At 38.9% G+C, this 26700-nt stretch overlaps 1 protein-coding gene across 7 annotated transcripts in view; it reads right to left on the minus strand.

Moving 5' to 3' along the window:
- The window catches only part of LOC137256365 (5'-AMP-activated protein kinase subunit gamma-1-like), a 372719-nt gene that overhangs the window by 135785 nt on the left and 210234 nt on the right, over window positions 1–26700 (minus strand). The gene's annotated exons all lie outside the window — the stretch shown is intronic.

The raw sequence follows: 26700 nt of genomic DNA on the forward strand, positions 1-26700 counted from the left end.
CAAGTCAGTCAGAAGACGGCACTCTGATGATATGCTGTTTCATTATATGGTGAGAGTCAATGTCACAGCTAATAATCAATTATTCACAGAGAGACAATGATTGAGTTTTACACGTCACACTAATTACAAGGTGAAGGTCGTTCTAAGACAATGGAGTCCCTAGTACAAAGTTGACAGATTGATTCACACAGCAGGTACTGTTTAACAGAGAAATCTGTTGTGGACATTATTGAATCACTGTATTTATTTTTTGCCCGATTTAGCAATATTCCAGCAATATCATGACTGAGAAAACTAAAAATGGGCTTCACACATTGTACCCATGTGGGGAATAGAACCAGTGTCTTACATGATGTCATAGTGGTGTATCCACACCTTGAATCAATTGAGCAAACTTCTTTGCTGTTGCTAGTTGGTGAAAGAAACCAAGGGTAATTGAATTCCGAAATTGAAATAAGTTTAAAAAGATGCAGTTATCAAGTACACATAAATCTCAAAGTTACAGACTCTCTCAAGGTACCAAAGTGGTTTAGTGAAACTTAAATTTTATCTGAATGTAGTTTAATAATGGAAAGTGCCATCACTGCTTACTGCTATGCCAAAGGGGCATAACTCTTCACACAAAAAATCATCATTCTCAGACAGCTGGTCCTTCATTTTCCAGGCGAACACCAACTTACTCTCAATGATAAGCAAGGTGCACTCGACCACAAACCAGCTTATGGTACTACTCCAGTGATATTTCTGGAGGAGAGAAGAATAAGTGCAATCACAGCTTTTACCACACAAACACTCTAACCACTTGTCTACATATGCAGCTTTCAATCAGTCCGTTTAGACAATATATATCTAAGTCATCCCATCTCCACACAACACAACATGAACACCTTCATGGCCCATCACACAACCTATGGTGAAAGTCCTACGTATCTGAGCGAGCAAGCTCAATGTTAGAAACAGATCAATATAACGCCTATGAGATGCCCATTCCTCGATAAAAGACCCTTACTTCCGTGGAATGATCCTCTGCAAATACTGAAAGCTGGTGATTCCTCCTCTCTTGGGTTATTGTAATTTACTGGCCCCATGCAACATTAAATATTGAGTGGCAAATTTCACTTAATTTACAAGAAACAGCTTTGAGAATGGCATAAAGTGGGATAAATTGCTAACAACTGAAGATCAGGTCTAAAATGATGACAGCGCTTAGACAATGTTGAAAGGAAATTTTGCAAACAGCCTGAGAGCATGACAGTTCCTGTTTGCCAACATTGAACAATTAATGCCACACTACAGAAATAATAGCAAACTCGGAAATCACAAAAACAGACGAGTTTGCAACAATAGTTCAAACTGCAAAAGAAAAAACAAAATGTCAATTTATTGACAATGTGTTCAAAGTGCATTGATAAGGCATCCTTCTTGATTCTTGACATAACAAATTAATCAACATTAAGGTGAAAGAAACTATATCAATTAAGCTCAGCGGCCGAGATCAATACAAAGATAATCCTCATGACGTAGCTGAACCCCCCAGAGAGTCATCATGCACCAAAAGAAACCTAACATTGCTGCTTGTTGGAAAACAATTAATCATGAAACCGACCTTGAACATCTCTATAGTCAGACGTAATTCATGTTATATCATGTTATTAAACTGACAGATAGAAGGCAATGACTCTTGAAAACCTCAAGTAGATTAAGCAGGTGGCAAAAAAATCCTCAGCTGACAAGCAGATTGTAAATGTTTTTGGTTTGCCAATTTCAGGTGGCTTAAACTAATGTTAGCATTCAAGCCATATTCTAGACATGATCATAATATCATTGTCAACAAAAACTCATCCATGATGTGTTTTAGTCAATAGCTGTTGTCACAGAGAATTGTCCTTGAAGTGCATGCTGGGACATCATCTGGTGGAGGTTGGGATGACCAGCAGTTGAAGTGTTCGCTAATCACATGGGTACAACATGTGAAGCCCAGTGCTGTAATATTGCTACAAAGCAGAGTAAAACTAAAAACCCCTCGCTCAACATTATCTGTAATGAATGACAGCTAAGTCAGGTCAAACAATAAGTCAGCAAATAGGCAGCCTAGAAATGGTGCAAGGCTGTAAGTTTTGTCAGAGAGCAATATTTTGGCATAATATCGGCATCCTGTAAACAGGAAGTCTGGAACAGGAATGCCATGACTGATATCAGGAACAATTATCCATTCTACAGGGCGTGATGTTCCACATACAGTCACTGGAGACACCACGTTTAAGTAACACCAGGTCACTGGGTCAAGGGTTCACTCATCACTTCATGATACAGATTTGATTCTCAACAAGGGTACAATGTGTGAAGCCCATTTCTGGTGTCTTCTTCCATTGTCATATTGCTGGAACATCACTAAAACCAGTGTCAAACTAAAACTCTCCGTTAGGATCCAAACTGATTCGGTACAATTGGCAACTCTGAATTCATATAGATCCACAAGCTCCCAAGTAGAACTCCCTTACACTTCTTCCAATGAATACCCAGTATATGATACTTTTTAAATTAAATAATTTATCTGGTTGTTTGTGTGAGGAGTCCTACATGTCAGCTTGGTAAGAGTGAGTGAGTCAGTATGGTTTTATGTAGCGTTAGCAATATTCCAGCAAGATCCTGGGCTGTCACGCAAGAAATGGGCTTCAAACATTGCACCCATGTGGGGAATCAACTCTGGTCGTCAGCGTGAAGATTGAAAGCATAAAACCGATGCATTTCTTGGGTGTTGGGCTTTTTCTGCTAGTTGAAGGCAAGCAAATTGCATCATTATGACTGTGCTCTTCAAGCACCTGTCATTTGTCGAAGAACAAGACCTCAACGACCCAGCAGCTTCAGTGCATGACTGATTGGCCATGGAGCCACATTTAATGAAGATATGGTAATTTCAGGGCCTGCTTCTGTTCATCAACATGTGTTCATCAAGCAGATACAAAGCTACCATGAAAGCAGATACAGGAATAAGACTATATATTTTCTTTACCCTTTCAGCACCAACTGACTTGCTGCTTATTGCAACAATCAGAAGCTAATGCTTGGTCCCTGAATACATAGAACTTTGAAAGAAACAAATAAATACTTTTAAAATGAAAGCAGCCCCAGTGAGATGGGAGATTCAAAATCTGATGTGTTATTGAGGATAATAACAGACGAATCCATCTTTGCTTCATTTAGAGATTCATTTAGCCTGAACCCAGGCCTCTAGCATAGAAATCAAACACTTTAACCACTAGGCAACCCCACTGTCCCTTTAAGACACCTGACTGTGGTAAAATGTCTCACCAATTATTTTTATACCAAAGAATTTCCATGACATAAGTTCAGTAATGTTGTTTACAGCCAGTGATTCGAAACTATCAGTTTGATGGCCTTGCAGTACAAGCAATGGTCTCAGTTGTTTTAGGGCAAGATAAAAAAATCCATTGTTGACCAAACATTAGACTAATGCAGAATCTCTGAATATATATAAATTTGGAGAAAAATAATTGTACATGAAACCCTGTGTGAAGGGAAATCAGATAAAATCTAGACTTGCTTTTTCAGCATGGAAGAAAGGGCAAAGCAGAAAGGCAAAAAATGCAGTTCTAGGACTAACCAACCATCAGTCTGGTCACCAAAGTGGGTCCAGTTCCTCAAAGCTAAGATACTGTTAAGATAACTGTAAGAGTAAAGTCTGTGAGTAAAGGTATCTAAGACCTACAAATACCGGATGCTGAATACGGAATACTATCTCTTCTAAAGACAGCTCATCAGTCCAGGAATTTCTTCAGTTAGACAAGCTACGTTCTGCTAATCTACATAATACAAACTAAAATCAACTTAACCCTTGCAATCTGAAGATCATATAATTTTCAGTATTTGTGACCATACTTCCAAATCAATATGGCTGCCAAGGTTCTTAATCAATTTCACGCCTTGATGTCTGATATGAAAGCCATGGTTTGGAGTGACGAGTGAGTGAGTTTTACGCCGCTTTTAGCAATATTCCAGCAATATCACGGCGGGGGACACCAGAAAATGGGCCTCACACATTGTACCCATGTGGGGAATGGAACCCGGGTCTTCGGCGTGACGAGCGAACGCTTTAACCACTAGGCTACCCCATGGTTTGGAAAGAAACTACATAAGATAAAAATGCACTGTTTGATGTCTTGTTTCTTCTGTTGGTTTGGAACTGGGTTGATTTTTCAAGCTCAGAGAGATCCCTGACTTGCACCAAATCTGGATAAAGCCAATTATGCAATTATTCAAGGTCTCATATTTTGGTAACCTGACGAAATAAATGAAACATGTTCGTCAATCAGTATTTATCATCTGCTGCTGAGGGACTGTGGGGAAGTCTCGTGATAAATGCTCAGTCATCAGTGTAAACAAAACTCACTCACTCACTCACTCACCCACCTTCATATCTGCTATCCGCAGGGAGTATATTTTACATGATATTATCATATGTTAAGAAAATATCATGGCACCATAAATATTCGTCACACATACTCATGTTGAGAACTGAACCTGGACCCTCAGTGTGTCAAGCGAACACTATAACCACAGGGCCACCCATCACTCCTACTCCTACAGTCATATGATGTTCTTCTACAAACAGTTCCATTATCAAATATCCAATATCTTGTTACCATCTTCTCACCATTATTCATCTCAGGAATTTGTCCAAGATAAACCTATGAGTTCTTTTGGGTCTCCAGACAGACTAATGACAGGTTTCAAGGGACTCAAGAAAACATGACTATCAAGAACTTATACAAAATGAAGATTTATTGATGAGATGTTTGCAGAGGTTATTATTTTTATTGAGAGTCTTGGTATATATATTCCTGTTGTTGGACTCAATGTGTGGCCAAGAGCTGTGCATTGTGGCCTAAGTGGCAAACCGATACATATCTCGACACCAGTATAATTAGGTGAGATGATCCGTTATGAGAGTATTGGCGAGGAACCTGTAAGATGTTTATCATCATGATCATCACATCGTATCCCAAAAATTGACAGTCTCTAAAAGCAAAACACATATGATGGATAAAATGACAACAATGTTATACCACAGGGATTGTGTTACATTCACAACCACTTAAAAAACGTTTGATCACATAAATGTTTGGCATTTATCATTTATTGTGATGACAGCTAAAAATCTCAGTAGATTCTCAATCTCTTTTCATTCATGTACAAAATTCAAATTCTACACAAGACTGCAATTACAATTAGTGAGTGTGTTGAGTTGAGAGAGTTGAGTTCACACTGCTATTACCAATATCCCAGCAATATCATGGTAGGGGACACTAGAAATGGGTTCTACACATTGCTTAATCTGTGAGTTTGAGTGGGTGAGCGAGTGAGGTTTTACAGTGCATTCAGCAATATTCCAGCAATATCATGGTAGGGGACACTAGAAATGGGTTCTACACACTGCTTAATCAGTGAGTTTGAGTGGGTGAGCGAGTGAGGTTTTACAGTGCATTCAGCAATATTCCAGCAATATCAGGAATGGGGAATCAAACCCAGGTCTTTGCCCTGACAAGCGAACGGTTTAACCATTAGGCTACGCCACTGCTGCAATTATAATAACAGCTGGTTATTCACATCCCAGTTGGACTTGAGCAGCCTTTTCATTCTGACATGAATATGCAAAAATGCTGCATCACAAAACCCAGTCTGTATTGACATAGTTGTGTACACAGAAATCTATAGTTGTGCAGATTCATATATGTATTCACCTGTTGAGATTCCAAGCAAAAATATGGATCGATAACAATCTACTTTTGCAAGAGGTGACTAAATAAATCAGGTGGTCTGGCTTGATGACTACAGTTAGGTGAAGGCATGTCAATGTAGCCATTACAAAATTATTAGCAAGTTGAAAGATGTTACAAGTCTAGAAAGGTAAGTAGAATATATACCATCAAAAAAAGTAGGGGATATTCCATTTTGCAAGCATACCACTTGTAAACGTCAACGCTTATGAGAAAAAGTAATATATATAACATATATACATACAGATGAAACATTTACAAAGAAATGGACAACATTGTCACATTTTCCCTTCATTTCTCTTCATCATCTGTTCCATAACTTTCTTCATTTTATCAGTATTGTAAATCCAACATCCCCTACTTTTTTTTAATGGTATAGCTGTGGCTTCCTTTTGACCTGAATATGCATCAGTACTGCATCAAGAGAGCTTTATCTGTATTGACACAAGTCAAAGTTACATAGAGATATCAAGGCATGTTTTATAGTGTGGGTATTGTAGGTTAAAAAATGGGTCAAGAGACACCTGTTTGTCCTTGCGTATTACTGTTCGTGTAGAAAGTTCAGTGACCCTCATGACTCCCTGTTACTGAAATCAAGTTATATAGATGGATGATCATAATGATAATCACTGGACTGTCTGGTCTGGACCATCATAAAGAACAAATATGGCTGAGAGTGATGTGAAACTAACAAAACTACATGTAATTTTAAATTTTAAAAAATTCATATGATAAGCAAATAGAAATTAATCAGAAGCTCATACCTGCTCAACCATCACTTTACTGTACAAGGTTGAGTGTACACACCATCAGTTGAAACCATAAGTGGAAATTATCAAGTAGCCCACAGACAAGTAAGACACCATTATTTTACTGCTTGAGACACGTCATTGGTTCCCAACTCCACAGGTCGATGCTCATGCTGCTGATCACTGGATTGTCTGTTTCAAACTCAATCGTTTACAGAGTACTGCCATACAGCATGAATATTGCTGAGTGCAGTATTTACCAACCAAACAACCAACTAACTAACCCAGATTCGCTTTTGGACAGAAAGAAGTCATTTTTATTCCAATGGCAGCAGACACCACAGTACTGACTTGAGCCGGACAGTTGTTGTTTTATCACATAATGCTGGCCACCAATCAGGGTGACATGTGCCATCTCTTAATCTCTGCTTTTACACTGCCAGGGATCGAACACTGACCTTCCGCTCTCCGTCCCTACATGGACGTCCCTGAGGTAATCCTATTATCCAGCTACGTTCCACAAGTCAGGACAGTATTCCAAACCTATATAACCCTACCAATAAACCATTAAACCAGTGACGGTTAATAATTCTATTATCCCGCCACACTGCTTGCTTTTGTCTTCGGTCATTAATGTTGGATATTAATGTCTTACATTATTAGCTGGACTTTGATGGGCTAAGAGGATCTTAATGTGTTCAAACACGGCTGACGAAGGGGAACATAAACATCATTAATGATCAAACAGGAAGTTGCAAACATCCCGTGGGCTTCAATTGGCAGGCTCTCTGTACATGGAGTGAATGCTCTGGTAGTGGCAGGAAGCGACAATGAAGTAATTATGGTTCATGACTGAGGACATATGGATTCAGTCTTGTAACACTTAGGAATTGGGAACAACAAAATGGCCCGTGGATCCCAGATGTGCGAACTCATATGATGGTGATGCAATCATTCTGATATGTCAGTCCAAATTCCGATAGTATGGTGAAGAAAATTATTCTAAAAATATTAACGTGGGTGAGTTTACCGGTCACTGTGAGGAACTTTTTTCAGTCGACCAGGCTTTTCCGATATGATGTGCTGTTGTATGACAGAGAATTAGGTCACATAGTCAATCATGTCAAAGGTAATTACTAAAAGTGCCTTTATAAATAATTTCCAGAGTAATTCCAAATATTCCTAATTGCTTCAATCTATGATTGACATCTGATAGTTATGCCTATTGAGTACAAATATCTGGTCACATCTGATATTGCATGTTAAGAGCATGTAAAAGTTACCATCTCTTGTTCTCTTGAGGAATGATAACAGTACAACAGTTCTGTAACTGGACAGAATCTATTTTTCTTTTCTTGAGCATTAATACAGAGAGGATAATGTTCACAGACCTACAAAACAACTACCACCACCAGCAGAATCCCAGAAAGTCCTCATTTGTGCCAAACAACTGATTGCTTCAAAATTTTACAGCTGACGTATACAATTATGAACATAAACAGAATAATAAAATTGTTGCCATCATTTCTTATTTGTTTGTGTCAATAAATGTATCGTAAAAAAATATAATGTTTCCGCATTTCAGTTGTCAAATTTGCTGAAGTAGGTCTTTGCCTTTTACCACTTTTCACGAAACCCATGACCTTTCACAGCATCCTTGTAAACATGTACACAAAATACAGGCCAATCATAGTTCAAACCCATAATCACTGGTTTCTGGTATGCCTAAGGGAGGCAACTCTGCACAGCAAATTGAACAGACTTGAATGATTATGGGATCAAGGAGTCATATGTAGACTCATCAACAAGCTGACCTTAACACAAACTCTACAGCAGTGTTCTATGTGTTTCATAAATCACTTAGTTAACATACATCATATCTGCTCCATGCACTGATATTGTGATCAGGTCAGCCATTGAAGAGATCAGATACTCTGACAAGACTAAGACAGATCAACGTGGCTGGTGCAATCTGGATGACTGGTGTTTGAGTCCTAGTTAATGAATTTTCATTCAGATCACTCAGAACCAGGAGCAGATGGAAGCAGACACTGTCCAACTGGCAACTTGTTACAGCCGGTTGTCTGGGCTCACTTAATCCAGCTTGTATGGAAGGAGCTAGCCTTGCCACAAGACTGTACTGAATGATACACCCATGGATCTACAGTCATTGAATGTTATAAATCAGATTAAAATAAATACACCTTGGCACAGTCATATTCACATGACACTCAGCAGCCAAACATACACCCTTCCCCTCCTTTGACACTGAAGAAAAAGGGATTAAGCAATACCTCTCGCCATACATATTTCATCATACGGAAAGCAGGAATTAAGTACTTAATTACAACCTCAGCCTCTATAGGCAAAATGCCTAGTAGATGATGGCAAGCCAGTTGATGAAAATGCTGACAGTTTTGAGCCAGAATCGTGCGGAGAGGACCATGACGAATCTGAGAAGTACGACTTATGGACCGCTACCATTGCCAAACTTGCTGCCTGGGGATTCACATATCTTCTAACCACCAAGGAACTCTAACGCCCAAATCTTTGACAAACATATACTGGACAAAAATAGTTAGGGATATGTGTCTTTTTTTTTAATCATGACTAATCATCTATTTATTCATTGACAATCTGATGACACATCAATCATAAATATTCCAATATCGCTAAATTAGGTTGTCCACTATATTTAGACTGGTGTTCCCTTTGCTCAAAATCTCATGATAAAAGTGTAGTCAAAGATTTGCTCAAGTCTAGGTTGATGGCTTGGTTAGTGGGACATTGATGTACAGTGATTTTATCTTCAAATTAAGCATTCACAAGTACTACTGCAAGGCTATACTGATTGATAAACCAGGAATGTATCTTGATTCTCTCTTGATAATGGGCAAGTCTTCAGAGGCAGACAATACAAAGATGACGATAGACATTTACATAAAAACCTTGTTCTTATTATTCATACAGTATAGGAATTGTGGTATAAACTAAAACTAACTATAGAGTGTCCACTGTATCCCCTGGTATTCACCCTAGAGGTCAAAGCTGTAATTGTATTTGCCATCAGTGAATCTATCAAGTCCAGTTGTTGTCGGAATGAAGTTTGGTTACATCAGCCAAACAATCCGTTGTTTCCTGAAATACAGATGATTAAGCCAGGAAAACCCATGAATATATGCACGATCCATGTAAAATAAAGTTGTGAATAACACAAGAAACAATTAGTCAAATCATCAAGTCAGATGGACACAAGGTGGGTCCAAAGCACACTCTGAGCACTTCACAGGGACCAACACAAGATAAATCCTCAGGGCACTCCAAGGACTATACCTGGACCAACACAAGAGAGACCGTCAGGAAACCCCAAGGATATCACCTGGACCAACACAAGATAGATCTGTAGGATACCACAAGGACTATACCTGGACCAACACAAGAGAGACCGTAAGGAAACCCCAAGGATATCACCTGGACCAACACAAGATAGATCTGTAGGATACCACAAGGACTATACCTGGACCAACACAAGAGAGACCGTCAGGAAACCCCAAGGATATCACCTGGACCAACACAAGATAGATCCTTGGAACACCCCAAGCACTTCACCTGGACCAACACACAACAGATCCTTAGGACACAAGAACTATACCTGGACCAAAATAAGTTGGATCATCTAGACACCCCAAGCATTCCACCTTAACCGACACAAGAAGAATCCTCAGGATATCATGGTACTACAAGTGGACAAACATTACGCTAATCTTCAGGATAACACAAGGGCTACACCTTGACCAGTACAAAATGGATCCAAAGGGCATCACCAGTAATATATGTGCACCCCAAAAGAATTCATCCCTAGGACACCGCTAATACTACAGATCAACGAAGACAAGATGGAACTGCAGGGCACCGAAAGTACTATAGATAGATCAATGCCAGATGGACCCACAGGGCAACACAAGTATTACAGTTGGATCCACATAAGGGAGAAACATGTCTTCATTCCCAAACATCTATAAGGAGGCATGTTTGTCACAAAACACCCCTCGGCAGCCATAATCCCATGTGATAACTGCCTGAGACTGCAACTGGGTAAACATACTTAATTCTTCCAGCCAGACCAACTGCGGATGTTTGTTCAACAGGAACAAAATGCCAATAATACTAGAGTGGCCTTTGCTGGGAGTTTGTTATTGAATCCAAACTGTGTCAGTTCCAGGGTCAGGAAGGTTCATAACCAATAAAATACATTCTCATTTTCTGTCACCTCCCACTACTAACATTTTGGGCAATATTCCAGCAACATCATAATTGGCTTTACACACTGTACCATGTGGGCATCAAAGTGGGCTTCACACATTGCACCAAGTGGGGATCAAAATGGGCTTCACACATTGTACCCATGTAGGAAATCGAACCCAGGTCTTCGATGTGACAAGTGAATGCTTTACCCATTTGGCTACTCCATCTCCAACTGACAACCATGTTACAGCTGGGATTACACTTTCTCAGTAAAGTACAGATTCTAATGATATGTTTAGGTCATGTTTCGTCTGCTAGTTGAGCCCACATAGCATAAAAATGTGACTTTATATGATTGTCAACTATAAGTTAAATCAGGGTGTGAATTTAATCATTTGCTTCAATAACACACAAATTCTGGGCGCTATTTTAACTTATTGCCAACTATAACATAAAAACAGGGCGTGAATTTAAAAGATTATTGAGTAATACACAAAATATCATGGAGTGAATTTAAATTATTATTTCCTATAACAGTAGTCAAATTCATCCTATTCTCAGCTAAATATCTTGTTCCAGAGTTTGAAATATGGCTACTGTGAATTTTGAAAATAATATTTGTTATATTTTGTGAATAAAATAGCAGTTCCTGTGAGAAGTTAGGAAGCACTTGATTTTTACTCACTGTAATTTAACTACCTGCACAATGTCTCTTATACTCAGTGTCATTTACTTTTGTTACTCCTTGTGACCTTGACTTCTCATGACCTTGCAACCTTGACCTTCAAAGCAGAATGTTCCAAGCCTGGGATTCATCCATTTAATCTGATCTGACCCTGTTCCTAACAGCTGAAATTTTACACGGACCATATTGACATAACACTTGGATGAAAATAGGCTTCTGCAAGCTCTCCGACTCACATGGCCATCACAAGAGGCTCTTCAAGTCATCGAACTATGAACCTGCTCTCTCCATCCTAAACGGAACAATCATTTAGAGTATTTGTGTTAAGCTGTGAAGAGGTTGTCCTGATCATACAAAAGGAATATTTGATAATACTCATTTGTATATTCCACTTCAAGATATTATTCTTGAAAAGATCCCCAGACTTGCTGTCTCTTGCTAGCTGATGTTTGAAATACTATATTTTTTTACTATATATATTTAGCATGCACTAAGGAACAACATCAATTTATCTTAAGATGATGCACTTTGAAGAAGAAAAAAATATTTTAGTACTGAGCAAATTCAAAAACTACTTTGCATCAGCTCAGTTGAGTGCAGAGAAACAGTTTTTATTTTCGTTTGCTCTGCCACCTTAGCAAAAAACATCACTCAGCTGTACACAAAATTTCTTTCTCATCCACCAGTGATTCTGTTCAAATAATACCTAACAATACAACTTTAAGATATTTTCAGGAATGATGTAAAACCATTTAATCTGACACTATATTTGAACACCGTTGTTTTGAATTCTAATGGGTCGATATCTTGTTTGTCTCGAGATAATTTCTCAATATCAGCAAACTCCTTCATTATTCATCATTATTTGAACCCTTTTAACTCGATACGGATGTCTTAATATTCTGGATACCTCGATATGATTCATGGTCCCGACAAGTAAAATTACCCCTTAAACTTGATATTTAAACATAAAGTCAATATACACTTACCTTTCTCAGACAAGTATTCATCTGAACTGTCTCCATGTGTTTACACATACCATGAATCAAAGGTAGCTGTAGTATAAGTTAATTAAGGCTAACTGAATTGTAGATGTCACTTGTGTGCTTATCTAATTAGGATGTACTTCCAATTTCAACGTAAAACTCCCGATAACAGATTCAAAACATAGTGAGAATCTAGCTGACTTGTGTCATCATGTGACAAGCAATTTATTGTTGAGTTGTTACTGAACTGCCAACTGGGAAATGTGGATTAGCACAAATCAATTGTGGCTGACCAGTATTGCATTCATGCCAGCACCAAATGCTTGTCAGTTAAACCTTGCGGATTTCTTCACTTTGTTTGGAGTAAATCCTACTACTGTATATATAAAAATGACAAATGACACTATGACAAAATTACCATGTTATTTGCGATGTCTGTGAGGACATACAAATGATAAACATGCAATCTACTGTTTTCTTTCATTTCTTTCATGTTGGTATATGAAGATATGCCCAACTTGTTAATATTTGGACAAGTTGATGTTTTTTCCTGATCCCATAAATATCGAGACAACAGTGTTGGACTGTATTTTAACATTATACTATTTTAGCAGGTACTTTGCATTATGTAGAAAGTATGTATCACACAAAACATATTTTCCTTTTGTTGTTTTAAATAATTTCAAGAATGATAAAGATCTCAAATAAGTTTTCAATCATTAAGTTTCTTTCAAAACATTTTAAAGAAAAAGATCTCAGTCATGAAGTCTTTAACCATCAATACTGCTGTCTAACTATTACCATGAATAATTTAGATCTCGCTCAGTTCTCCTTAATCAGTAAGGCTGGTGTTCAAATATGTTCACAAATATAGTCCCATCAAAGATGGCTTCAGTGCCAGCCATCTTGCCAAACATGACAGCAAACATGTGACACATTGTCCTGCACTTTTAAAGACATTTCCGGGTTTCAGATAGGAATGTCAATATTTGTCAATCAATAAATAGAGCTCTCTGGTCCATGTGCTATTGTTGACAAACAGGAAAAGGATTCCGTCCATTAACTGGTCAATATACTCAGTGTATATGGCTTAATATACCACATATGTGCCTAGTGACAGCTTATAACCAACCAATAACACAAGATGGAAATGCAACTGGGCAAACAGACGTCAGCCTTGACCATTGATGTCTCTCCGGCCATTTTGCTGAAGCTTGACAACATTAATAGACTCAATTGTATCAGGTACAGATTACTAGTAATTGATGAATATGGATAATGTTTATTGGATACTTTTCCCCAAATATAACTAAATAACATATTTGTGCAACTGTGCAAGAAACACATTTTTTCATCCAAACTGTGATGCATTCTACTTCACTGATTGCTAAGTTCATTCATGAATGGCAATTCTATACTATAAAAGGCAAGTCTAGATAAGCAAAATGGATACCAGTCTGTTATTTATACATTTAAAAAAATATATTATCATTTAAACTATCAATTATTACCTTCAAGACTTGTGCAAACCTACCTTCTCACCTGTTCAGAATTCAGTAGAAAGGAAATATTTTGGACTTTAGGATTATATTTCTACAATTATTTTGTTAAAAATGTTTTGTCCTCATGAGTTTCCAAGAGGAACATCAACTATCTGCTGATACATTATGTAATTTGTTTTGACAAAATGTTTGGCTGCATCACAAAATTTATACAAGACTGTATTTTAACGTTATAAGTCCCTCTTAATTTCCAACCCTCATCTAACACAAGCACCAACAATTTACATACCATCTGCACATCAGACCCACCCATTTACACCCTCGTTCAAAACATCACACAAATATTAACATAGAGATGTAGGATGGATAGCCTGGTCCACCCAGGTCCCTCATTTAAAACATCCTTCCAATACTAACACATACCACATATTTCTATAGGTAAGCCAAGTTCCTAACTTGAACCTCAAAATCGGTATCAAAATTGTATGTCCCATACATAACCCATCTCACCTACCCATGTTCAACCTCATCTAAAACACCCACCCAGTAATAACTGACCCCTGCGTCTGTCATCTGCACATCACACCCAGCCATGTCCACCCTCATCTATAACACCCACCCAGTAATAACTGACCACTGCTGTCTGTCATCTGCACATCACACCCAGCCATGTCCACCCTCATCTATAACACCCACCCAGTAATAACTGACCACTGCTGTCTGTCATCTGCACATCACACCCAGCCATGTCCACCCTCATCTATAACACCCACCCAATTCTAACAGACAATTGTCGTCTGCCCTCAGGATATGTGAACTACCTATAACCACCCTCATCTAAAACACCTACCCATTACTAACACAGAGCAGTATCATCTGCCCTCTGGATATCTTTATCCACCCACATCATCCTTTATCAGCAATATCACAATTAACAATCCAATAATACACCTAAAACTGACTCCGAACCTTATCACCTTCCTTCTGGTGCTCAATTATCCTGCCCCTAGGCTATTTGCAAAGGCTGTGTCTATACTAATTCTGCTCAACACCTGTTCATTTTTTTTACCTGCAGTCATTACGTGGATTCACGTGTACAATGGGCAAACAAGTTTTAATGGAATATGGCATCATGTAACCAATATCTCTATTTGCCATCTTTGTGAATTGAAAGGTGTTACAGCGATAGAAAGGACAGAATCACACACTTGCACAGTGACAACATTTACTACAAAGGCCAACTGCACCAAATATCTTAATCTTCTTACTTAACAGTCAGAGATTGTTCAGCTTAGGAGTCAGACATTCATCAGACAACAATGCCTCAAAACAAACCCCCCAGGAGAGACTATCATGCATGGTTTCCCTGATTAAAAAAATGTGGTGATAAGGGTTTGCATGGTTTTTTTTTCAAATGACAAAAAAAAACCCAAAGCATCAAAGACAAACTTTTTGTTTGTTTTTCAGAGAAACAAGAAATTTTCACAAAATATTCCTGGGCTGTTTGGTACTTTAAATTGGATGAAATCAGAGGATTTTTTACAACAAATCTTAAGTTTGAGGAGGATTTTTTTTCACCTGTGAGAAATAAGAGAAAAAATAGAAAAACTACAGACAGCCTAAGTGCAGCCACTTTTTCCGGCATGAGACAGAATGTCAATGAGGACGTTAGGGAAATTATACAACTCTCCCTCACGGTCTGTACAGCCAATCACATCTCCCACACTGGCACATTCATGGTGGCTATCAGTTGTAATGGCCCCCAGCATCAAATGTTCAAGACAGGTTCCAGAAGAAAGTGGAGTCCACATCATCTGTTATGTAAGAAAATCAGGTCCTTTGTGCATGAAATTGCTGTTTCTTAAAAACTATGACAGCTGCTGCCAAGACTTTACTGTTTACATAGAAATCGGCAGTTCTTGTGTAAATGGTCAATGTAATCTAGAAACTTACATATGATTAACCTTGCTCTTTCTTATAAACTATTTGACAGCATGAACTAGTGTGTAAATGACAGCATGAACAAACCTGTGGTTGAGAGCATGAGCACTCAGTAAACACTTACAGGTACAAGGTGCAAAGGAACAAGAAACTACATCTTGCCCACTCATGCAGTCAGAGAACAACACCAAAACTTGACTGACATGACCAATCAAGCCCCTGAAGGCACAGGCTTGCATTAGTTGCTGATATAATAATAAACTGTTTCAGTTAAAATGTATAAAAATTATAATGAACAGACTGGTATCCTGTCCACTAATCTAGACTTGATTACTGAAGACCAATTTTAACTCATATCTCCACTGGTCATCCGCTTTAAAGGAATGATTAACAATACATCCATGAACTCAGCCTTCGGTACAGTCCTGGAGCAATCTACCCAACACGCTGATCCTTGTGACATCAAGCATCATTCAAACATCATAGAAAGCTACTCTCAAGGACAGTATGAGTCTTGGCCTTCATATTGAGATACAATTGAAAGCCAATAACTGTTTGATCACTGACCTTTAGAAACCCATCCAAGAGCAAGACCGATCACACGGCAGCAACCATCATTCTGAGCCCATGATTGAAAACAAATGGATGCCAAGCATCCATTGAAATTAATTTTCCTTTCATACAGCCACTCGTTTTTGTTTTTTTTGTCTGAACGGCATCTTTTTGCTTGCTAAGAAACATGTCTGTCATGAAATAAAACAGGTTGAAAGAATTGAAAGGCTTCATAAACGTCATTTTATTCTCAGGCAAATTAGGTTTGGGTATCATTGGAAGATGAACATAATCCTATAACAAGAGAGCAGTATACGTCTGTGCACCAATGTTCATGATTACCAAGATTGAGAACAATTTTTAATCTGTTTCCCCACAGATACGCCTATATATATGGTGCCAGCTGTACACATTGAGGATTGCACTGAATACACACTACAGGTCTCCTTATTTTGAAGTCTGTATCTGACCAGCATGTTGATTCAGGTCCCACAACTTGTGTAATATTCTACATGAGAAGATACAAGAAAGAAGAGGAAAGGATAACAGCAAGGTTAGTTTTACATGGCAATATTCCAGCTATATGGCAGTTGTCTGCAAATAATCGAGTCTGGAACAATCAAGTGACCAACAGCATGAGCACTGATCTGCTCAAATGGGAACCGATGATGTGTCGAACAAGTCGGCGAGCCTGACCACATAATACCGTTAGTTGCCTGTTACAACAAGCATAGTTTTGTGGCAAGCAAGGGTTGCTGTAGATCTGTTTTAACATGGATCTCCATGGTTAAAAAGGGAAAGAAAGGAGAGGGGGGAGATAGAGAGGGAGAAACAGAAAGAAATAAAGAGATAGATAAGAAGAGGAGAGAGCGGACTGACTCACTCACGTGTGTAAAAGGACAAGAAACTGAATCTGAATCACATAACATGATGAGTCCCTCTTCTCTGAGACACCTGATGAGAGGTCAAGACATTCAGACATTACAAACAAGTCTGGTGGTAGTTTCAAATACCAAGCACGCAAATCACATCCTGCAGATCTAAATCTTTAACAGACACTCAAGTAATGAAACAGAAAATTGTTGAAGACCATCAATCTGATTGTCTGCATGTCCAGTCTTGTCCCTAAGGAACAAAAACATCATGAGACAACTGAAGCAACGATGATAAGGGAGATGCAGAATGGTCATCCCCGAGCTCCCTGACCAACAGGTTGAGGCAAGCGGGTTTCAACACTGTCTTCAGGATGATTGTAGGTGCCAAGATGGAAGCAACGACCTTGACCTCTGGACAGACACTCAATCACCAGACCAATGAAGGCCATCCCCAAGGAAAAGTAACTCTATCAGCAATGAAGCCATGATGATGTCAGCTGTTACATGATGTAGTGAGTGGAACTGACTGGGTCTTGCCCTGTGTGTGGCGACATGGTCAAGGTAATGTCATCATCTTGTAAACAGGAGGCCTCATGGGACCAGGAACCAGTGGAACAAGATATCTGCCATCATTGTCTGGTGCATTAATCTTCATCATGTGTCAGGCTGCAGTCAGCAAGAGACACAGAAATGTCAGAATTTTGGACATCACCGGCCAGTTTCACAAAGCAATTGTAGTGCTCTGATTGTGTAAGGCAATGTTCAATGTAACGAGTCTGAGAGTATCACTCTCATGGGTTAGTCCAAAACTTTGGATGTACCTGGAGTGTATGAGTGTAGCTTATCGCCACTTTTAACAATATTACAGCAAAATCACAGTGGGTAGCACCAGAAATGTGTGGATCACACACTGTATCCATGTGGGGAATCGAACCCATGTCTTTGGAGCTATGAGTGAATGCTTTAACCACTAGGCTACCCCACCATTTCACAAGCATTACACTTATTGCTGGGTTTTTCTATTTAAAAACTTGATAAAAATAAAATAAAAAAAATGTTGCATTTCTTTTGCTGCTCAGTAGAGCCTGGGTTCCAACCAAGACCTTTGGAAGGATAAACCATAATCTTAAACATCAGATAGCACACCCACATTGTCTTCAGGATGTTTTCACATTGAACAACATATCCAAAACAATATCTGCTACTATAAAACATCACACAAAATAGCAGTTTTATACCAAACCTTCAAAACATTTTTCAAGCAGTTCCACAGTAGCAGCCCACAACTGTTAACAACCTGTTACTTTAACTACATGCTATCAAGATCCTGATATAATCTTGACAGAGTCTTGATACAATGCCCAGGCTGATTAGAGTAAACTGCAGCATAAAAGCATGACTCGCCTATATTAATCTGCTTACTCATGACATCGTAAGTGATGTAGGAGATACCAGCTCACACATCACACACGCCCAGCATCAGTGATCACAAGACACAGTCTGACAACCAACCATCACATCAATGATGGCTTCATAAGGTATCAGGACATAACAGATGCATGATGAGACAATTTAAGACTGGGAGTACATTATAACAATGGCAGAGATCAAAATGGCTGCCTGAGTGGTTCCTAATCCATTAAGTGTTTATAGTGAAAATCTGTCCTAACTTTATAGTTCACCATGAGTTATTTCAGCAACATCATGGCAGGAGACACCAGAAATCGGCTTCACACATGGTTATACCCATGTGTGGATTAAAACCCAGGACTTCAGTGTGATAAGCAAACAATTTAACCAATTGGCTACCCTACTACCTCCGCAGGCTTATGATCCTCATTGTGTTTTGAATATTTTGTGGACTTGGGATGGATAGTACCTAAATGTCAACAAGATGAACAGTTTGTCGTACAGACCCTGAAGCAAATATAGCCAAGAAAGCCCATGCAAGTATAGAAAATATGGCAAGTCTAGATTCCCTTAGCTTCTGAAAATGAAGTCTCAGGGCTCCATTTCATTTTATTACTTTTTTCACCTATGAACTTTTTTCAGTAAAATATGTTCATTTCAGAGACTAGTTGTGAAATTGGGTTTAAGGTCACATTCAACATTATTGCACTTAGTGTATATAAGCCTATACAAGCACGTGACCATTATGGCTGCTGAAGCTGGATTGCACCAATAATAATAATGATCTTCTAGATCAAAAACATACCCAACTACAGTTTCACCCATGAATACCTAGGACAGACGTAACATGTTGACTTTCAGCTGACCAGTCCTTGTTTCATCAACTTGATAATGAAGATCAGACAAGCGAACATTATTTTTATGTCTCTCGAATTTAGAATTCCAGGTTAGAATTGATCTCTGGTGTACCATGCTTGTCACAAGAAGCAACTAACAGGGCTGGGCCCATTTCACAAAGCACACGTAAGCCTAAGATCTCGTAACTATTCTCGCAGAAACCGTACAACCTATGCTGTAACATAGGAAGTAGAAATGCTACTAGAAAAGTTACGAGACCTTCAGCCTACGAGAGTTCTGTGAAACGGGACCCTGGATGGTCGGCCTCGCTGACTTGGTTAGCATATGCCATCACATCTCACTTGCGCAGATTGATGCTCATGCTGTTGATCATTGGTTTGGACCTGCCAGATTCTATTATTTACATACAGCTTGCAAACTACTGAGTATGGCATTAAACAACCACCCAACTTCATGCTCCGAACACCCAGACAGTCCTATGCACACAGTTTACAAACAGACATCCATTTTTGTTTGTCGCTGAATGCTGCAGTCAACAATAGTCTATATTGTAGACGCCATAAATAAACGAATCTGAGCCAGAACAAGCTGTAAACAATATCATGATAAACAACCATGACATATAAGTTTACAAGAACAATCAACCAGGAGACTAAACCACACCATCCGATTCTCACTGCAGCCTTGACTCTATGGCCTATTGATCATGGAGTCTTTACCTAAAACCTAAACTGCTGACAGCAACTAGTAAACAATTGTCTTCCAGCCTCAGGCAAATACATGAACACCAGTCTACCGACATTTAACCCTGTTCATTACTCACAAGGGGCTCCATGCTACACTAAATACCGCAATCTCCAGGACATACACAAATTCTCTATACTCTATCCATGCTGTGCACAGAGTTGTACTGAGATAGTTTACCCTTCGTTATTTTAGTGTTGACTCATCAGTAAGTTTTCATTCGCAAAAGAACTGCTAGGCAGAGGGCTGTTTACAGATCAGAGGAAAATGTTTTACATGTCAGTAGGACAAAAACCGACAGAGACCAAAGCTTGATAGCTCAGATAAACTAATGACAGTCAGGGACTAGACTTCTGTAGTAAAGTTTCACCTTAGCTGAGATGATTCAGCTATAGTGAGTGAGTGAGTTTAGTTTTATGCCGTTTTTTTAGCAATATTCCAGCAATATCACAGCGGGGGACACCAGAAAATGGGCGTCACACATTATACCCATGTGGGGAATCGAACCTTGGTTAGGGTTCCATTAGGCTACCCTACCGCCCCTTCAGCTTCAGTTTATGGAGAAAAGTGAAAACTGCAGTAATAATGGTCAAAGGCCATAGCCTCAATATTCCACTAAACCCATAAAAGGCCAACCAACAATCTTAATATTTATTTATCAAATTTCACATGAAAAGCTGTATAACAGCAAAACTGCACAAGTCTACCCCACCATCCCTTGTAGTTTTCAGGTGTTGACAATGTGCAGAAGTCAGCTCAACATTCTTTCAGTTAGGAGAGCTAACAGACAAACAAAATGGAGTGACCAAACTTCTCCTAAACCAGAGGTAAAGGAATCATTTACCATCCAGACACTGAACTAATGCCAGACATTACATCTATACCCGAAGGTGAATATGTCAGCCATTTGGGGATCAATCATAATTAGGCAAGACAAATATGGCACTAGATCTCTTCAACTGCTCCACAGACATACAGAATAATTACCAACATTTGCAAAAGCAACAAGTCTATGATGGTACACTATTGATTCCATGCCAGTCCATAGGGAACTAACTTATCATCTAATCTCTGAAATTAATATATACTTTACAGAAAGGAAAGTTCATAGTGAAAAGAAAAAAAAAAAAACATATCGAAAAGGAGCCCTGAGATTTTGTTGATTTTCTGTGAAATCTGTACATACCACAATTTCTAGACTCGTGTGGCCTTTCTTGGATATATTTGCTTCGGGGTTTGTATGACAGACTAATGGGGGACGTAAAATAGAGAGTCACACCAGTTTCGTGTCCAAAAAAGCAGAGAAATAGGGAATTTCATTGAAATTACAAAGTAGCCCCACTGAGGTGAAACATTCTGAAAGTTAACCTGACAAAATTCTAGATTTTCTCCATTTAGAACGTTCACGTTATAGTAACAGCTTGGTAGAAAAGAAAATATTCCAGTTCATAAACTATTAGGTAGCTGATCCTCAAAGGTGATTCACAACTCCAAATGTACGACTGACACGACAGTTTGATCAATATTGTTTGACTGATGTCAGCTGTCCAGTCGAACCAGCAGTTGGTATGAGAATGCAAGAAGCATCATACCTCTAACAAGTTATCACACACACAGTCAACAGTCCCTCTGCCTGACTGCTTGAACCACTCAGACGTCTGCTCCACTAAGCAGACATCGCTGGGGACTTGTTTCTAACCCAAATCCCTGTAGGGCAATATTGATTGAAACTGTTATCTCAAGGCTTCAATAATACAGTAATCCTGTCTGGTTCTTCAATACCTATCATCAAATCATGGCAAGGCCTTCAGACAATGAAAAAGAGTGGGGTGAGTCCTAAATGCTAAAAACACTGCACAGCCCATTTGAGGGCTGAAGGTCACACAATCATGTGGTTGACAGAATCAGCATGGCTCCATCCAGTCAAGTGAATGAGTGAGTGAGTGAGTTTAAGTTTATGCAGCTTTCAGTAATATTCCAGCAATATTACAGAGGGGAACACCAGAATTGAGTACACAAGATGTACCCATGAGGGGAATCAAAGCCAGGTCTTCTGTGTGATGAGCAAACACTTTAACCACCAGTCTATCATACTGCCCCCTTGGTACAAGAGATAAATGGTTAGACCACAGACAGCATTCTGTAATAATAGCCTGCTGTGCCCAAGTTCAATAACAAATTCATAAATGTTCAAGATCTTTGTGAAAAAGGACAATCTTGTCACAATTCTGGCATCCAAGAAAAATGGCTGACTTTTGAAAACAATGGCTGCCAGATGGCCTCCTCCACTTGTCGATGAAATCTCCATCTGGTGCTTCTGTTAACTACACCAGTTCGATCACAACAGGTAATTGATCACTCTATCTTTCAATTACTGAAAGCCATTCTTCATTTGCTTCAGTTAATCGCATAAACAGGTCTTTTTTAACAAGCAGTATCAGTGTTTAAACACACTGTACCGAACAACCACATAATGTTAACAAATGTCTTCTTTGTTTATTTCCTGCTAAAAATTGAAAATGCATTTCAACCAAATATTTATTGACAGTTGTGCCAAGTTTATGAAGAGACTCAGAGCTGGATGCTAGACTTTGTCTCTGAATATATATAAGTTTGACTATAACAAGTAAACCCACTTAAATTGAAAAGAAGCTCCATTGAGATGGGAGATTCAGAACCCGAAGAAATCTGGACTTCATACATTTAAAGTTTCAACTTTGCAAGGTGGACTTGTCAGTAGGGAAAATATTGGTCGAAGGACTGAGGGACAGACTTCTGGACTCTTCTTCAAAAGTACTGCATATCTTAACAGTGGTAGTCAGATATTACCCAGTATATTTATGTTCTCTACAAGCATCAATACTGAACGAATCTGGTTGTGTGTTATAGTACTGAATAACAGCTGCAGGAAGATATTTGAGATAACACACTATCACTAATAAAATGATAACGAGGTTTAATATACAGCCATTTGTATAACAGATTCAATGCTGGCTTATTCAGGGTTATGTAGAAAAAGAAAAATTAAAACAAAAATGGCTGCCACAAGTATTGACTGGAAAGTTCAGAGTCCCATGCTGAATAAGGTTTAGGCAATATTTTAGCAATATCACAGCAAGGGACACCTAAAATGGGCTACACACTTTGCATCAATGTGTGGAGTTGGACCTGCTTGAACCACTAGATTAACATATTGCATTGTGAGTGAGTGAGTGAGTGAGTGTTTGAGTGAGTGAGTGAGTGAGTGCTAGCCAGTCCTAGTGAGTGACAATGAGTTGAAATTTAAGTCGCTTTTGCAATGTTCCATCAATATTTCAGAGGAGACACCAGGAATAGGCTTCATACATTTTACCCACGTTGGGAATAAAACCCAGGTCCTCTGCATAACAAGCAAAACTACTAGACTATCCCAGTGCCTTGCTCTCATAGAAGGAACTACAAGATGGAGATAATTTTGTTGTGGACATATGATAGCACGGTGGTATATTAAAAAAAAATAAAAATACTGAATTGATTGTGCAAATAGTTTTGAGCTTCATGTTACAGAAATAAGCAAGGTTGGACATATTTGATGAGCAAACTTTGCACAGTTTACCCGTGGGGGCAATGGAGGCCAGATTTAAGTGATCGTATCACACAAACGCTGATGCAGGCTTTCAACTAGACTAACGCTTAGCCCCTGAACATATTTGACATTAACAGTAACAAATAAACCCTTTTATATTGAAAAGGAGCTGTAGTGAGTTGGGAGATGAAGAACTTGCACTTGCATAATTTAGGGCTTTTAATTAGTTCTGCAGGGAGGACAGTAGGCAGTAGGGAAAGTAATGTGGTTCAGGGACTGTGAGACCGGCTACATTGTAGGAAGGACAAGGCAGAAGTGAAAATAATGTGGTTCAGGGACTGTTATACAGGCTACAATGTAGGAAGGACAAGGCAGAAGTGAAAATTATGTGGTTCAGGGACTGTTATAGAGGCTACAATGTAGGAAGGACAAGGCAGTAGGGAAAATAATGTGGTTCAGGGACTGCGAGACAAGCTACATTGTAGGAAGGAAAAGGCAGAAGTGAAAATAATGTGGTTCAGGGACTGTTATACAGGCTACAATGTAGGAAGGACAAGGCAGAAGTGAAAATAATGTGGTTCAGGGACTGTGAGACAGACCAGTTTACAACAATGGCCATTTTGTAGAATGGGATTTATGTTAATGACACTAACCACATGACTCCCCTTCCTCCTAAATTCAGTTACAGAAAGAAAAGGGTTTGATTTGTGCAAATGCATCAATTACAAGTGATTCCAAGGCAATTGGTCCACAACCAAGGAATTTGTTTTCCATTTAGGTTGCCATAAAACCACTCAGGTTCCCCAAAGCAGGTCATGCTTGCTTAAGATCTCCACTTTCCTGATCAGCTGATAAGAGGAGGCATGTCTTGTGCTCTCCTTCCTGCAGTCTCCTTCTTTTTGCATATTAATGTTTAAACACTACGATGTGAACAATGACTCGTTTGCTTACAAAAATTGATGTAATACTGTTGTATTTGGGAATGCAAGTAAAAAACATGCAACATCTGCACAAATTCAATTTGCAAAGAAATATTAATTCCAACTGGTGTTGTGATTTATACAGTAATTCCTGTTTACGGCAAGTGTTGGGCAATTTACGAGAGAACGCCAGGCACAAAGTCCATACATAACATGCAGTCTGTGGCAGGGTTGGCAAACACAAACATCAACCTGTCCATGCGTGACCCACTTCAGTATTCAGGGGATGCATGAATGTTTTAACTCACAGGAAATACCAAAGGAAAGGTTAAACACAAATTGAAGCATAAACGGAAAATGTTTTAACAAACAAGTTTTTGCATTACATGTTGTGTTGGGCAACAACTGTAAATACGGACAAAATGGCATGGGTGAGGGAGTATGGATTTATACCACTTTTAACAAAATTCCAGCTATACATTAACAGGGGAAACCCGAAATAGCCTTCATTATGGGAGTGAGTGAGTGAGTTCAGTTTTACTCAACAATAGCTTAGTTTTTACTCCACAATATTCCAGCCATATGGCATCAGTCTGTAAATAATCAAGTTTGGACCAGACAATCCAGTGATCAACAGCATGAGCATCGATCTGCGCAATTGGGGATCAATAAATCAACCAAATCATCAAGTCTGACCACCCAATCCCATTAATCCCCTCTTACTAGAAGCAGAATCACCTTTATGGACCTTCACAGGTCCTATATGTTAGGAATCAAACTCTGGCCTTCAACGTGACAAGCGAATGCTTTAACCAGAAAGCTACCTCACTATCATCAGTGAGTGGTCTGACTTCTACATGGTTGTGTGTACATGTGTTGCATGATTGTGGACACAACAACATTCCAGCTGTAATCCGGATGCCTGTGAACAACCAAGTATGAACTAGACAAACTAGTGATCAATATCATGAACAACAGCTGGAAAGACAGGAGGATACCCAATGAACCAAGTGCCAATCCTGACCAGCCATTATGTTTCAGTATTCTGACCTGGAGTCCCTTGACTGGAAGGAACTTCAGAATCTATCGTTGAGTCATTGAAACAATAATTATTGCTAGAATCAACTTGCCAAATGGCATCTGGCTGTTAGTGTGCCTGCATGCATATGATTGGTGAATGTCAACATCTGAGTTATCTCCCCTGCCTCCTTCAATCTGCTGATTGACATTGTACCAAGTTATGAGGATGCACGTTGAAAGAATATAGGATGCTGTCAGTGAAAAACACCTAAAGAACAAAACTTCTCTTGTATGAGATATTTGGGATGTCGACCTTTTATCAACATCCTCTTTCTACAAAGCAACGGTTGCAGTAGACCAATTAATAATAGAAATTCAAATTTGAATCCAATTCTGCAATAACACAGCTACGAGATTCGGAGATTCTTAACAATGATTAAAACATTCAAGAAGGTGTGACTAAACTGATTGTGTGACACTGACTTGAACAGGTGCTTGTGCTAATAACTCCGTAACTGGCTTTCATGATGGCCTTGCATATGGTGATCAAATGCTCAGAGTAAACACATATTCCATTCATGAATAATATACAACAGACTTTGAAATTAACATAAATGTGCTCATCCGCACCAAATAAACTTAATGATGGTGTGATGATAATTCTTTATGGACAATCCATCTTACAACTTGAAATAAATAAGACTGGTTTAATCTCATGGTTTTAGAGTGAGAGAGGGTTTAGTTTTTTTGCCACTTATAGCAATATTCCATCAACATCACAGCAAGAAACACTAGAAATCGGACTCACACATTGTACCCAAGTGGGGATTCGAACCTGGGTCTTCGGCAT

Source organism: Haliotis asinina, chromosome 11 (assembly GCF_037392515.1).
Source record: "Haliotis asinina isolate JCU_RB_2024 chromosome 11, JCU_Hal_asi_v2, whole genome shotgun sequence".
Lineage (NCBI taxonomy): Eukaryota > Metazoa > Mollusca > Gastropoda > Lepetellida > Haliotidae > Haliotis > Haliotis asinina.